Source organism: Megascapheus bottae, chromosome 29 (assembly GCF_031878675.1).
Source record: "Megascapheus bottae isolate mThoBot1 chromosome 29, mThoBot2.hap1, whole genome shotgun sequence".
Lineage (NCBI taxonomy): Eukaryota > Metazoa > Chordata > Mammalia > Rodentia > Geomyidae > Megascapheus > Megascapheus bottae.
The window spans coordinates 4,524,281-4,539,349 of record NC_143537.1 but is presented as its reverse complement, the minus strand read 5'-3'; the positions used below and the strand labels follow the sequence as shown (position 1 = coordinate 4,539,349).

The 15,069-nt window shown below is 37.7% G+C and overlaps 1 long non-coding RNA gene across 7 annotated transcripts in view; it reads right to left on the bottom strand.

The window, feature by feature from the left end:
* The window catches only part of LOC150044548 (uncharacterized), a 604,944-nt gene that overhangs the window by 365,181 nt on the left and 224,694 nt on the right, over positions 1–15,069 (bottom strand). The gene's annotated exons all lie outside the window — the stretch shown is intronic.

Here is a 15,069-nt window from a genome sequence, read left to right as displayed (position 1 = left end):
GACACTAGCCTGCTACAGGAGCTGAAGGACTGACTGTGGCAGACTAGCCACTGTCTGACACTAAACAAGAGGGAATCTTGTCCCCTAAATTGTGTTGTTCTAACACAATTATCAACAACAGTGGACAATTCATGAATGGTGTCTGTGAAATGATCAGACCTCTATCAGGCCTCATGGTTTATCAGTACTACACTGTAAGTTTCATAACTGCAAATATATAAAACATGGCCTCACAACAATAGAATTTTTCATAGATGGTTCTACTCATCATAAAAGGCATGATCCTGCTATTCTTACTGCACACACATCATGAGAACATTCTGCCCTTAGGAAACAGAAATCCACATAGAAACATGAATATTGCTTTGGGGTATGGACAGGATATATTACATCCAAATATTTTGAGTTGCTGACAAATAAGAAGAAAAGCATCTAGGTTTACTAGACTTGAATTTTGAATTTTTTTCTGTTAGTGATCATGAAGAAACTATCAATTACAATGGGAAACATTTTAGATGAATATTTATAATTTATGCTTAAAGCAGTTATTTTAGAATTAAAGGTCCTCATTCAAAAATGTGGTGGAAATTTCCACTAAACAAATTTCATAATTTATTCAACTTTATGTGTCTCCAAGAGGACTCTGGCACAATGACACATTAACTGAACTTATTTGACCTTAGACTCTCCTTTCCCTTTTCCCTTCCTGTCTCCCTCTACCTACACACACCTATACATGGAGAACTAGTGTTTTGAAAAAAATGAATTGCTTCAAATTATTGCAAGCACTTTATTATAATTAATATTGGACATGATCCCAAAGGGCTAACACTACTCTTGTCTTCTGAATCAGAGAACTAGAACAGTCAAACTCTAGAAATTACTTCTGATTTTATAATTTGTGAATCAGCAGACATTTACCACAGTAGTGAGAAAGTGAAGTGTATGTTGACAAGGTATTTCTGGCTGTTTATTCAAGGCAATATTTTCTTGATATGATTATACCTGCTGGGATGAAAGGAATTTTCTCTAAGATTCCATCTCAGTGTACACAGTTGAGCTAGCTGAGCTCCCAATTATATCGTTTTAGGAATACAAACTTTGCCTTCCACAAATCTTCAAAGTATACGTAGAGCAGGCCAACACAATTTGTATGACACTTCACAAAAAATTTGAGTTACTTCTGATGATTTCTTTTATGCATCACAGAGGTAAGAAAAGACAACATTTTCTTCCACATCTAAAAATTTTGGATACAGTGACAGGTGTTTCAAAACTAAACTTTAATTAGTAATGCAACTTCTAAATAACAGCTGGGTAATTAAAGTACTTACCAACTAAACTGATGGTTAAAATGTAAAATTCAGTAGCTTGTATTTGCAAGCAAAACAAATCTGCAATGTATTTGGGTTAGCACAAAACATAGCCTTCCCTTTCTGAGCAAAATTGTGGAGTCCTATTGGAAAGCATCCACAAATTCCAAGGAAAAGAATGACAATGCACTGAAATGGAGCAGTCACATCAATCGTACAACCGGGAGACCATTTCACCTCCCCACGTTGATGCAGGATTTTATTTTGCTTATATTTTTATTTTCTAAATTACTTTACTTGTGTTCTAAAGGTGACATACAGCAGGGTTACCTTTACATACATCAGGTAATAAGTCCGTTTCCCATGGCATTGCATCATCAGTTGCCCTCATTCTCTATTCCCTCTCTCCCCTGCCCCTACAACCTGCAGAGTTCACGTTGCTTAATAGCCTGTGCAATCAGGATTTTGGAAAGTACCTGACAAAGGGAAAATAGGAAAGGTATGTACTCTTGAAAAAAAGCTAGGGGGAAAAACCATAAATACAGTTAATATAAAGGCACTGTCACCAAAACAGAGAGAGCCCTTCACTACAGCTTGATGAACTTGTAACACTGGGCAAGTTCCTTGGTGCAGGATGCTGCCGGGCCAGCTCTGTTAAACTCTGCCAAGTCTAGGGTGGCTGCTCTTCCTCCTTCCTTCTTTCTGTTCTTCTCACTATATCTGTTCTCTCTCTTCTACATGATTCCAATCCCTTCTCTGTGGCCAACCACATAGCTACCTACATTTTCCAAAGTCACCTTTCCCAAAAAGTCCATCTTAAAACACTGCTGTGAAGTATCTTGGGTAACTTCCTTTCAATCAAACCAGCTTCATACATCTCTCACGTTTTCTTGCTTCTGTGATACCTTTGCTGCTGCTGCTGCTGCTGCTGCTGCTGCTGCTCCTCCTCCTCCTCCTCCCCATTTCTCCTCCTTCCTCTCCTACCTCACTCTCCTCCACCTTTTCCACCCTCTCCTCCTCAGTGCAGAAGACACATTTCAGATATGGGGATTAACTGTTGCAGTTTAAATTAACTGTAACTGAAAAAACTTGTACAACCAATGCATACTGCTCTGGAACAGACATATACCATGATCTCATCCCCTCAAGTTTTCTGACTCCATTTTCATGTTTGTACAATGATTTGTGATTATATTCCTTTCTCTGTTCATCCACAACTCTACTCTATGGACCCGTTTCAGGTTCTAGATATTTCGTTTGTTAAATTGCCTTTATCATAATTTTATAAATTTCAAAAGCTATAACCTCCATGAATAAGAACATCCATTATTTTAGGGCTAGGCTCTTCTGCTTATAAATTTTATCAAGTGGGAATATAGGGAAATCAATGACAATGGTAGATTTAATTCTGAAAGTGAGAAATGTGCTTATAAACTATATTCCTAGTCCTCAGTTTATACCATCATAAATATCACCAGTCCATTAGTATTCTTTCCTGTGATAAGTCAAAGACTTATTTCTCAATGCTTACAAATAGCAAGTTTGATAGTGTCTCAATAAAGCTGTATGGTTATTTAGTAAATAAATTTTACCTTAGTCATCCCATTTAATTTATCACACAAACGAAGGAACTAGATATTATTATTATTAGCACCATTTTCTTAATGAGGACACTAAAGCTGACTCCAGAAAAGATTTTGGTTTAGATCTGTCTCGTTCCCAGGTCCCTTCTGTGAACTCTCTGTTGCTTGCAGTGGTGTGGCCTCGTTTATTGACCATAGGGTTGTCAGGAAGTCACATATATAGGGACTTCCCTTAAGATGTCTTCAAAAGAACCCTGGTGGGACAGATGGAGCAACTAGCTCTTCCTTAAGCAGTCCAAACTAGGTAATATTGTGCCATATAAATTCTATGAAGAAATTCATTTATACAACCCATTCCTGCTCTAAAAATCCTATCATTGTGGACAATATTGATGTACTGCGTATGTGATGGACATTAAAAATGGATACTATTGGTTCCAAAACAAGAGCCATTTAGGTGGAATTCTAGTTATTTGTTGAGAGAAAATGTGAATTCCAGATGTTCAGGAAATATTTGTGTCTTGTCATGTAGATTTTGATACCTGGAAAACAGAACATCTTAATGTAGGTGTTTTCACTAATGTTAGCTAATGCAAAATCCAGCACTGCTCCTCAAAGAAAGATATGCCTATTAGACACCTGGCAATGCCCCTGTCCCCTACCACTGGGAGCTGTTCTTGCAGGGAATGTCAGGCAAGCTTCTGGTCTTACTTACAACCATTAGGCGTCATAAGCCATACCCCTGACCATGTTTATGTGCATTTGACAGTATCCAATGAGACAGAAAGATCCAGTCTGTCCAATATGCCACTGACTTTTAAGACGACCACAAACAGGGAGAACAGAAGTTAAAGATCACTGCCAGTTACAGAATAAGTAATTCAGTGTAGCTCTATTACAAGGACAGGGATTGAAACTGAGCAATGCCAAGCTCTGCATAAGACTTGGTTTGAGTCCTAAATTCAACAATCAAGCAAGTTATCTAGCAGAGCTGAACCTCAAATTTTCCTTCTGTAAAATGAAAGTAATATGTAAATATCAGTATTATTATAAAAATAAATAAAATTATGCAAAGTGCTTTCAAGAGCAGATGAAGGAACCAGCCAATAGACATACCAGGCAAAACATAGCATAGAGACAGTTATGTAAGGACCTAGAATGGCAGCTAAATACTTAGTATTTGACTGCCAGAAGTTTAATAAACTTTATAAAGCAAGTGAGATAGCATATTTCAACAGAAATAATGGACAGAATAAAAATTGAGGTATTTTAACAACCCTAATAACTGAAGTAATAGCTGGAGTCCTTGGGAATCTACTGCTTTTGTGGAGACCAGGGGGTTTTCTTCACCCCAAATATGTACAGGGTGATCCCTAAAATCTGTGAAAATTTTACCTTACATGTATGACTCAGGGATTTTATAGTTGCGACTAAACTGAATATTTTCCGTGGGAAAGCTCATTACAGATTATCCATCTGAGTCCGCGGTGAACTCACTGGGGCTTGTAATGGAAAGAGAACAGTCAGGGTTAGAGAAGAGAGAGTAAAGCTGGAGTAAAAGCAGAGGGAAACAAATGAGGGCTTCAGGCAGCCTCTAGAATCTAAAACTGGAAAGGATTTCCCACAGAACTTCCGGAAGAAGGCAGCTCTATCAACCAGTGTGGGCTTTTATCTCTAGAAACGGATGCCAACACAATTACTGTTTTGATTTCCTAAATATGGTATGAGATTGTGAACCATATATTTTCCTTAGAAATTCTTTGTGAGACTTCATTGTGGAAGGCAATTATCTCTGGACAATATTCTGTTTATCTAAGAGACAATGGACACCCTCCTGCAATCACAGTCTGCCATAAAGTCTTCTCATGTTGGACTGTACTTTTGGGCCACAGAGTAAACAGCCCTTCTCCTTGTTAAAAGCCAAGGACAAATGCTGCAGAAAGGCAATGTTTTATCTTCTGGAAAACAAGCCTAGACTCTGTATGAAATGGATTCCATATCCATGCTGTGCTTCAAAGGCAGAGGTGAGCGTGGCCTGGAGTTGATCCAGGCTTGAAGACTATAAACATCTCTGAGAATCTCCACCACAGACCCTTCCCTGTGCCCTCCCCAACATCTGTGCAGCAACTGGACAAGGTAGAAAAAGTCTCCAGGATAGACTGCTACCCTAGGGGCACTGGTTAGTTAACAATATAAAATGATCCTTTACTTACTATTATAAACAGTTATAATGGCCTATAAATATTTGAGACAATAAAAAATGTCACTAAAAATAATGTGACTTCTCTGAAAATTTGACCGTAAATTATTAAAACTATTTCCTTTCATAATAATTTACTTTTTAACTCTACTTAGTTGGGTATCTGAGGGCACTTGGAATCTAGGATATTCTAGGCTTACAATCACTCAATTTGATACCAATGCATAAAGCTTTTCTCCAAGATAACTATATTTGAGTTGAACTTATATAGGAGACAGGAGGACCATGCGGTAAGCTAGATTACCTTACAAAATACTATGTATGTGAGGAAAGAGGATGAAAGATCAAACACTAAGTGGGCTGTACAGTCCAGAGAAGCGATGATGTTGACTTGGATTGCTGTAGTGTCAGACCCAGTGACAGATAAATGGACTAGAAAGAAAATTAATTCTTAGCTCTGAAAATGCTTTTAGTTTCCAGTATATAGTGATCAGAAGCCCAGGTTATCCTATTTTTTTCCAGCTCTGCCAATCATCAACTGCATGGCCTTTAGAAAAGAGGAACCACTGAAATATGGTATTATTATGTCGGAATAATTCAAGAATCTGTAAGATGGGAAGGCTATGAGACTACTCACAGAAGCAGCTTGGGAAGTGTTTGATAAAGAGTTTGCCCTCTGGGAAGTTAACAGTAAGACAGCACTTGCCTTATTGAAATTATTGCTACTATCAAGAATATGAGAACAGCAACGCCAACCTCAGAAGATTATGGAAAGAAAACTGCAATGGTGACTGGCTAGGAAGACTTTAACATGTTCATTTACATGTGCATTTGGAGGTGGGATATAGGTGCACAAAGTTTATGAAACAGGACAGAAAAATGTATTCAAGCAAAGCATAGGTGTTGATTTCCAGGCCAGGAAAACTCAAAAGACAAAGGTTAGTAGAGGAAGATGTTGGTTAAATGCTCTGAGATAGTATGCCCGGAAGCCTTTCATTTTGGTTTAGATCAGCAGTGTGTTTAATCATTTGTAGCAACTGTATTACAGGAACACAATGGCCCCCACCCGAGGTATACACAAGGCCTGTGAACACACAAGGCCGGGCATCCAAGTGGAATGCAGCTATTGTTTCCTCTGGATGGGATGCATTTCACTTCCATAAAAACACTCCCGGGCCTTTTGTTTTTCAATCCAACATTTCTAGTGGAAATAATTTATGGTAATAAAACCAGATAGCACAGGGCATGTAAGGAACTGAAATGAATTTGAGTCTCAAATGAGAAGTGTTGGCATGTGGACAACAACAAGACGGTCCTTCCAAAACAGAGAGAGGTCTTATTATTCTCCACATGGATCAATGAGGGATTTGGCTGAGGGAGATGGCTAAGTGTCTGAAGTTTTAGTCTTGACTTTCTTTGCTTCCACTGAGACAATTACTGCCAGGGTCAATTAGTCTTCCCAAATTCAAAATAAACTTCCATGCAATTTACAGTGTAAGGTATTGTTGGAGCAAATCTCAAATACTCTTAAGTCTTTCAGGTCTACCAGAGCAATTAGTCATTGGCAACATTATTTGGGGGTTTAGTTTCAGCACTTTTTTTTTTATCTTTTGGAAGTTAAATCACCTGTAATTAGCATAAAGAACTTGGAAAAATGCTTTTGTAAACTGCACATTTCCAAGTATTTTTATTAAAAGATTTGAACTCTAGAAATGTGAACTAACATGATTAATATGAATTTATTTATATATGCACTAGATAGAAATGAATCTTGACATTCAAGTTCAGTTTTCACTTAAATAGCTAATTTTGTTCTACAATAGACAGTCAGCAAGGAGAAATGATTGACTTCAGTGAAGCAGAACCACTAAAAAATACGGTTCTTAAATTATGCTGAATACATAATACTTCCTCAAATCAAGAGGGCTCGGGACAAAAGCAAAAAATTATTTTATAGACCTTCCTGATTATTTTAAGTCTAATTTAAACAAGAGCTCATTCTAATAGGTTATAAGATAGCATGCACTTATCAAAGGTATCTGTCCCTTACCCAAAACAGACATTAACAATCAATTATGAAAAAAGCCTATTGAGTGTGGACTCACTTATAATATATTTGCAACCCAGAACTTAATTCAATTCCAACAGTTTACCCATCACCTGGGAGCCCCTGTGCCAGTTCCTGCCTTTGCAAACTCAATCTTTAAATGGTAGCAGAAGAAAATCAAGTAACATAGAATACTGGACACTGTAAATGTATTTGAGTCCTAAGAACTATGAACAAGAGAACAAAATGAATTTGAACATGACCCGTTTCCTGAGGCCAAGGTTGGACATTTGGTTTTATGAAGATTCTCTTCTAAATGTTTTTCACGAGTAAGCATGTGGTATCACAGCTCCATAAAGAGGGGATGATGTGATTCCACAGTGTTTTATGACACTCATTACCAACAACTCAGTGTGCACCTAAATGGCCTCGGAAGAAAACTAACAATGTGCTCAATTGCTGTTTCTGTGGCAAATAATAAATATAGTGCTAAAGCTGTTGGGTGTCTGTGAGGGGGAAAAAGTCTGCAATCCTCCATGCGTTCACAGTACATGCTTCTGATAGACTTTTTTTCCTACTGTCTTCACAGCTTCTTATCAGCACTGTGGGAATAGACTGAAAAACATCTGGCCTGTGACCAGGAACAACTGGCTATACAGGATGGGTGTCTTATAATTACACATTATGAGAACGGGAAATCAGCAACCCTCCTCCAGCCAGCAAAGGATTTTTCTCTACTCTTGAGGAAACCAAGAGGAATGGCAGCCTCTGGAGGAGGCAGTCAATGAGGTACTGGAGACTACAGGTGCCGCTGGGCCTGCAGCCAGAGGCTCTCAGACTCTCTTTACACATGAGAAATAAATAGGAAGAAAACACAGTGTGCCAAGTGGGCCAAACTCAACAAATGATAGTTAAATCACCAAGTTTGTACATTTTTATGTTATATATCTGACAGGACAGTGACTAGGATTCATGTAGCCTATTATAATTCTCAGTTGTTCATCTTTTCTTAGAGCCTGGTTATTTTCTTTGGTGTTTGAAGTTATTTCATTAGGTCCAAACAAGATAAAATGATTTGCATTTCCATATAGAATTACAGGATTTTCCCATGCTTTGATTACTTGTACTTATTTAATTAATTTATATAGTTATTTATTTTCGCTATCATACAAGCTTTGAACTCAGGGCCTTGGGCTTACTGACTCTGTAACCTCATGAGTCAAGTCTCTAGTCCTATTTTTTAGAGTCTCATTTAACTCCCAAGCACACACTCAAGTCACAATTGACTTATTTTATGCTTCTCATAGGTGCTGGGCTAAGAAACACAAACCACCATGTCTATGGCTTCTGAAAGTGATACACACATTTCGGGGCTGGCCTCAAGCTGTGTCCTCCAATATTTCCCTCCCCAGAATCTAAGATGACAGGTGTGAGCTACTGGTAACCCCACTTGACTTATTACAATATTTTTTGCCAGTCCTGGGCTTGGGCTCAGGGCTTGAGCACTGTCCTTGGACTTTCTCAAGGCTAGCACTCTACCATTTGAGCCTCAGCACCACTTCCGACATTTTGCTATGTATGTGGGGTACCGAGGAATTGAACCCGGGTCTTCGTGCATGCTACGTGAGCACTCTACCACTAGACCAAACTCCCGGCCCTTACAATTTTTTTATAATTTGAAAGCAGTTCAAGAAAAGAGATTACTCCTCAGAAACCACCAGCTCTCACAGAGTGCCTTACACAAAAATCAACCAATTCTATGGAAGCCTTAAATAAATTAGTGTGTATATCCTTCTACTTCAGTTCTGCAATTCCACCTGCTCATAATTCTCCAACTATGCCTCAAATAGGTTTATATTTAATGTTATTAATGGCTTCATGTTATTCCTCCTCTTAGAAATAGCAGTTTTACACATGTCTTATTAACGATGGATTTCTGTCATTAGACAAAGCTCAGTGTATAAAAAATTTTGGAACTCTCTGTTGTGTCCAAACCCTATGACATATATCACCATCCAATCTGCCTGTGTACAACAACAGTTCTCCTTTCACTTTCAAAATATCTCTACTTTTGATAGTTGCTATCATTCCCAGTTCAAGAATGCCTACTAAAAGAAGAAAGAAGAATCTAATTAAACCAAAAAGAACAGCTAAATGGAAGGAAAATATTATCTATTCTTTAAACATAAATTGGGACATTATGTTGGCTATAAATATCTGATGAATAAATGAACAAACAAAACTCATGGATAAAATCAGATTCCACTGACTCAAGAACTTGCAGCCACATCCTATGAAATCTACCTTTCATGTGTGTTTTGGGATAAACGCTCAAGGGGAAGCTTAATTTGCAAATTGTTCACTGGTATGCGCTCCCTCCCTCTTTCAGGTTGTTTCTGAGCCTTCAACCTTGTATTTGGGGTATGGAATAAATTTCACACCCACAGAGAAGGTAGTGCCTATGGCAAACAGAATGACGGGTACTTGCTGGAATCCTATTCGTTGCACCCTGGTCTTACACCTTGGTGCTTCCAAGATGTGTCTGGTGGCTCTCCAGGTATTGTTATCCAATAGATACGCATGCATATTATTAAAATGGAATTGCAAATGACTTAAAGAATTATTAAGCAAACATACATTTACTACCCTGCCACTTGACTGCAATGTGCATCTCATTTTCTCCCTTTTGGAGCAGAATATTGAATATCTTTGAATGTGGGGTACACAAGGCCAAGAAACTTTTTCAGGCTTCCTGCCCTGAAAGTTGAGAGGAACTATACTCAATATGTGGGAGACCCATCAACTTTTGGACTTGGTTAAGATGAGGTGTCAACTGGATGTTTTTCTGATGCTGATGAGGGGCAGACCCTACACCTGGGAAGAATGTGGGTTGGAGAAGCTGCTATCCATTCCAGTGCTGCAATGACCCCCTCACTCTGAAAGCTATTTCCCAGGAGGAGCCATATCATGCATGAGCAGTCATGGGGAGAACCCACTTGAGGGTGAACCACTTGAGCCCATGAAGCCTCCTGCTAATGGCCAAGTGGATGCACTTGGAGTCATTTTTTCCAGGTAAATCAGCCGGGGTCATGAGTTTACTTGCAGTCTTTACCAGGGATCTGGAATCTGAACATGACTCAGCTAGTCATGTCCAAGATTCATGAGTCATAAAGACTACATAAAATAGTATTAATTGTTCCCATCTACTGAATTGTAGTTTGTTACACAGAAATAAGGAAAAGGCTGAAATTTCTCAATTACAACTGGCAGGCTGGAAAAAATAGGACTTTTGCCCACATATTGTCATTCTTATGAATTATTCAACTTGGATCTGTGCAAAACCTCCCAAACTGTGATTGCATCTGTATGGATAGATGCCTTTGGAACATCGTGGGAGCGTGATTCTTTAGGTAAGAAGTAGTTACAGTGGAAATTTCTGTGGTGCTATCATCTACATGCCAAACAGTTCTGTGGTTTGTTTTGCTTTTGGAGAGACTGGTGATTGGTCAGGGTGAAAGGAGAGTCTTTAAACTCATCGTTTCCAAGCAATACGAAGCCTGGGTTCTATCATTTATTTCTTGTATGTTTGTCCATTATCTCTCATTTGTCATACTAAGCTACTCCAGAGAAATCAGGAGCTCCTCTTCATAGATATTTGTCTGCTATTCTGAACAAGAAATAATTTGGGGATCATGTAAGGTGATCTATTTGAGGCAATCCTGCTGAGAAACACTAAAGTGGGATTTGCTGGCTCCCACTTTGTATTCAGCAGCATTGTGACATAGTTTATAGACTTCGTTTTATTCTCTCCCTTATTTCCTTTTTATCAATCACAACATGAACTCGGGTAGATTTAATAGTTTAAAAATAATTCTGAGACCTAAAGTAAGGTCTTGTTTTTTTCTTGCTTTTTACTTAAACAAGAACAGAGATTGTTATGGTTATGTTCCGTGCCACCTTATTAAAACAAAGAGCCCAAACAGCCCAGACTAAATTTCCTATCTGGCAGATAATTTAACAGACTCATTTTAATGTTCTGCTTGGCAACTGCAGTTTTATGGATACATACTGCCCTCTGCAAAGATGCACTGCATCCAGAGACAGAGGAAGAAAATCATTCTCCAAGTCATTCATGTACATGGAAAATGTATTCATTAATACATCTTACCACCTATTGAAGAAGGAAAATAGTTGTGAGGCCTAAGTCCTTCCCTCCTACTCTAGTAGCCTGGCCCGGGGCTGCTGGGCACCAGAGGCTGAGAGACTTGCTTTTCACATACATTTCATTTTAAAGATGCTGACAGTCTCCATTTGTAAGAAGAGAATCCAGAGTGCAAAGCGAATGCTTTATGATCATGCATGTTACCACGGACTATTAAATTACCTATTGCAAAAATAAGCCACACTTTAGCTTTTAACATAAGCTCTTACTCTCAAGGATATAGAATTTGCTACAACTACACTATGGCTCAAATAACCAGAGATGGAAGGACAGAAATTGTATAAATATGTCTATTTAAGAACAATATGAAATTCCATATGTAATACGCCAAACAGAAAACAGAAAAACATTTGCCTATCTAATAGTAAAGAAGAAAGAACTGAACAAACAACATCAATCGAAGAAAAAATATTTTTATATGATTCTGTTGTTACTCTTAATATGTTGTAAAGAGGGGTAACCATTTCAGAAGGTAAATAATGACAATTCTTTGTGTTTGCTGGTTCTGGGCTTGAACTCAGGAACTGGGCATGATCACAGACCATTTTTGCTTAAGGATAGCTCTCTACCACTTGAGACAGAGCTCTACTTCTGGAAATTTGGGTGGCTAATTAGAAATAAGACTCTCAAAAGACTTTCCTGCTAAACTGGCTTAGAACCATGATCCTCAGATATCAGGCTCCTGAGGAAATTAGGATTATAGGCATGAATCAGCAAAATTTAGCTGAGTACAAGTTTCCAACTTCCTTCCTCTCATCTCTGACAAGTTACACAGAAAAATAGCATTTTTGAGGGGCCAGGAGTTTGGCCTAGTGGTTAAAGTGCTTGCCTAGCATGCATGAAGACCCGGGTTCGATTCCTTGGTACCACATACATAGAAAAAAGCTGGAAGTGGTGCTGAGGCTCAAGTGGTAGAGCTCTAGCCTTGAGAAAGTCCAAGGACAGTGCTCAGGCCCTGAGCTCAAGCCCAGGACTGGCAAAAAAAAAAAGAAAAATAGCATTTTTGAATTTAAAATGAAACTTGACTGCAAAACCTAGAACTTTTGAACATTTAAAATGAATTTTGCTACATTAACTGAGGTAAGAGTTTTACACAGCTTCAGTGTAAATATACCCATAAGGGTATATTTGGAAAGTACCATATTCTCTCTAGTAGGGAACATGAATACCAAAAGATATTCCCTTCACCATCAAACTGTCAAATCTTGCAAAACTACCAGACAGAATTTGGGCATAAGTATCAGCTTCTAGAAGAAAGTAGGAAATGCTTTCAATAAGCTTGCAAATTTGAGTCTAGCATTTCAATTCAATAACTAATAAATATTTGAACTCTACTTACAGGACTGATTCTAACAACTAAGTAATTTTCACATTACTATGACAGTCTCACAACAGATGGTTGTTAATTGATTCAATTGTTGTCTGAAAAACAGTACATCATGAATAGTAGTCTTGCCTTCAAAACTTTGATTTCACATACAAAATAATTTAGCAGGGCCAAGTCATTTGAACAAATTTTAAAACATCTCTTTAGAAATTTCCTTATGCTAATTAAATTGTAATACAAATTTTATCTTAAATATACTATAATTCCTCCACTCATTCTAACATATATCTTTCTAGTGCTGTGTCTAAGATTTATTTGAAATGGTGAACTGACCTCAAGTTTTTCCTTCCCTTATCTCCATACATATCCACCAACAATTTCTGTAGAATACCTATTATTTTTAATGAATTTTAAATATGTTTAGAAATGGTGTGATATTCTATTGTTCTTTATATTATGTAGTAAAGACCATATTATATACCTTTTGAAAAATCTCTCCAAAATCCCAGAAAATTGTTCTATCTCCAGTAAAGCATTGTTCTTTCCAGGAAAGAAAAGTAAATAGAGAAAGTAAACAGAGGAAGTGGCAAGAAGGTGGGCAAGATTAGGACAAAAGGAAAGAAAGAAATAAAGAATAAGGAAATACAAAAAAGAAAAAGAAACAGAAGGTACAAACAAGAATAAGAGAAGCTGAAATATTGAAAAAAAAAACCAACTAAGTTTAAAAATGAGCAGTTCCTAATGCTTATCTCAAACAAAATGGGGCATTGTCAATTAATATATAGACTAAAATCTTCAGGGAAAATGGGGCAGTACTGACAATGGTCTTATCTCAGTACTGAGAGTACCTAGTGTAAACAGGTGTTGAGAGCAATTAAAACGATTCAACCATTTCCAATGAAATAATCTCAAGTATTTTTATAGGATAGCAAAGATATACAGCACCTATGAAATAAATGCTATAATATCTGGAATACGATCAGGCATTCAAAGAAAACAAATGAGCAGAAAATACAGTTCATCAAAACCTATCTGGAGTTGACGTTGTTAGAATTATCAGACAAGAAGTACTTATTATTAGTTCTTATAACTTTCCGTTGAAGTATAGATATGGGAGATACTTTAAAAATGAACATGTAGAGATGAAAAGTACAATGTGCGTAATGGGCCCAAGACACTGGATTATTGACACTTTGAAGATCGTAGACTCAAACATGAATGCACTTCAATACACATGATACACACCACTCAAAAGATAACAGCATGGAAAACATAATTTAAAAAAGTAAACATTTATCACTGAGCCTGTGAAGCTTTTAAGAAATAAAACAGCATTAAATATGAACCCTACAGAGAAAAAGAAAAGAACACAAAATATCTGAAGAAATAATGCCCCAAATTTTCTAAGAAGCCCATTAAACTTAAGCACAACCCATAAAGAAAGCTATATAAAAGATTTCATAAACAACCTCCTCAAACCAGTGATAAAGAAAAAAAGCTTTTCAAATTTTGAGTTTCTGAAAAATAATGAGAAATAAGGCAAGCAACGTACAGAAGAGAAATGATGAAAAGACCCGGAGAGGTTAAGGGAGGGAGGTGTGGAGGAGTCACCACTGGCATGTCTAGGGGTGGAGCCAGCCAGATGACCCCTGCCTGGTTTTCAGTCAAGGTTTGTGGCCACACCAAGACAGCAGTGTTTCAGCAGTGAATAGGCAGAGTCACAGCTTGAACCAGAATGCTTGGAGATTGTAGCAAGGGGAAAGACTACAGTGAGGAAGCAAAGTATTCAGTGGTAAAGGACAACAGCTACAGTGAAAATAAACATTTGGAAACTGGAAAACTACAATTTTAGTCATGAGCAAAGAAAATCTTAGCAGTTTAAGAGACAGTGGACAGAGGGACAGAAAGAGAGGCCCCACGTGCAGACCTGAGACTGCACTGATTATCTTTCATGTGCCTGCTGGCCTTGTGCACTTCTGAGGAAACCCACTTTGCCCTTCTAGTCAGGTTACGTGATTTCTGGATACTGACTTTTCAGACTTCCTTCCCTGCTCTGAATTCCAACCCATTCTTGGAGGTGGAGTTCTAGAACAGTTTCTACATTCTATGGGCGATCTCTCCTTGTGTGAAGAAGTTGTGTTGATGCAATATGGTTTGTCTACTTTTAAGTGTCATAAGAAAATCCTTACCTATTGTAATACTCTGAAGTTCCTTCCTCATCTTCTACTCTATCCCCTATTTCAGGTGCTGAATACAAAATTTTCTGTTTTGAAGCTCCTACTTTCTTATCACTGTACCAGAAAAATTGTATAACCCATTTATTATGAGCAATAATAGCATCAACTAATGATAAATAAACCTCTTAAACTGATCATGC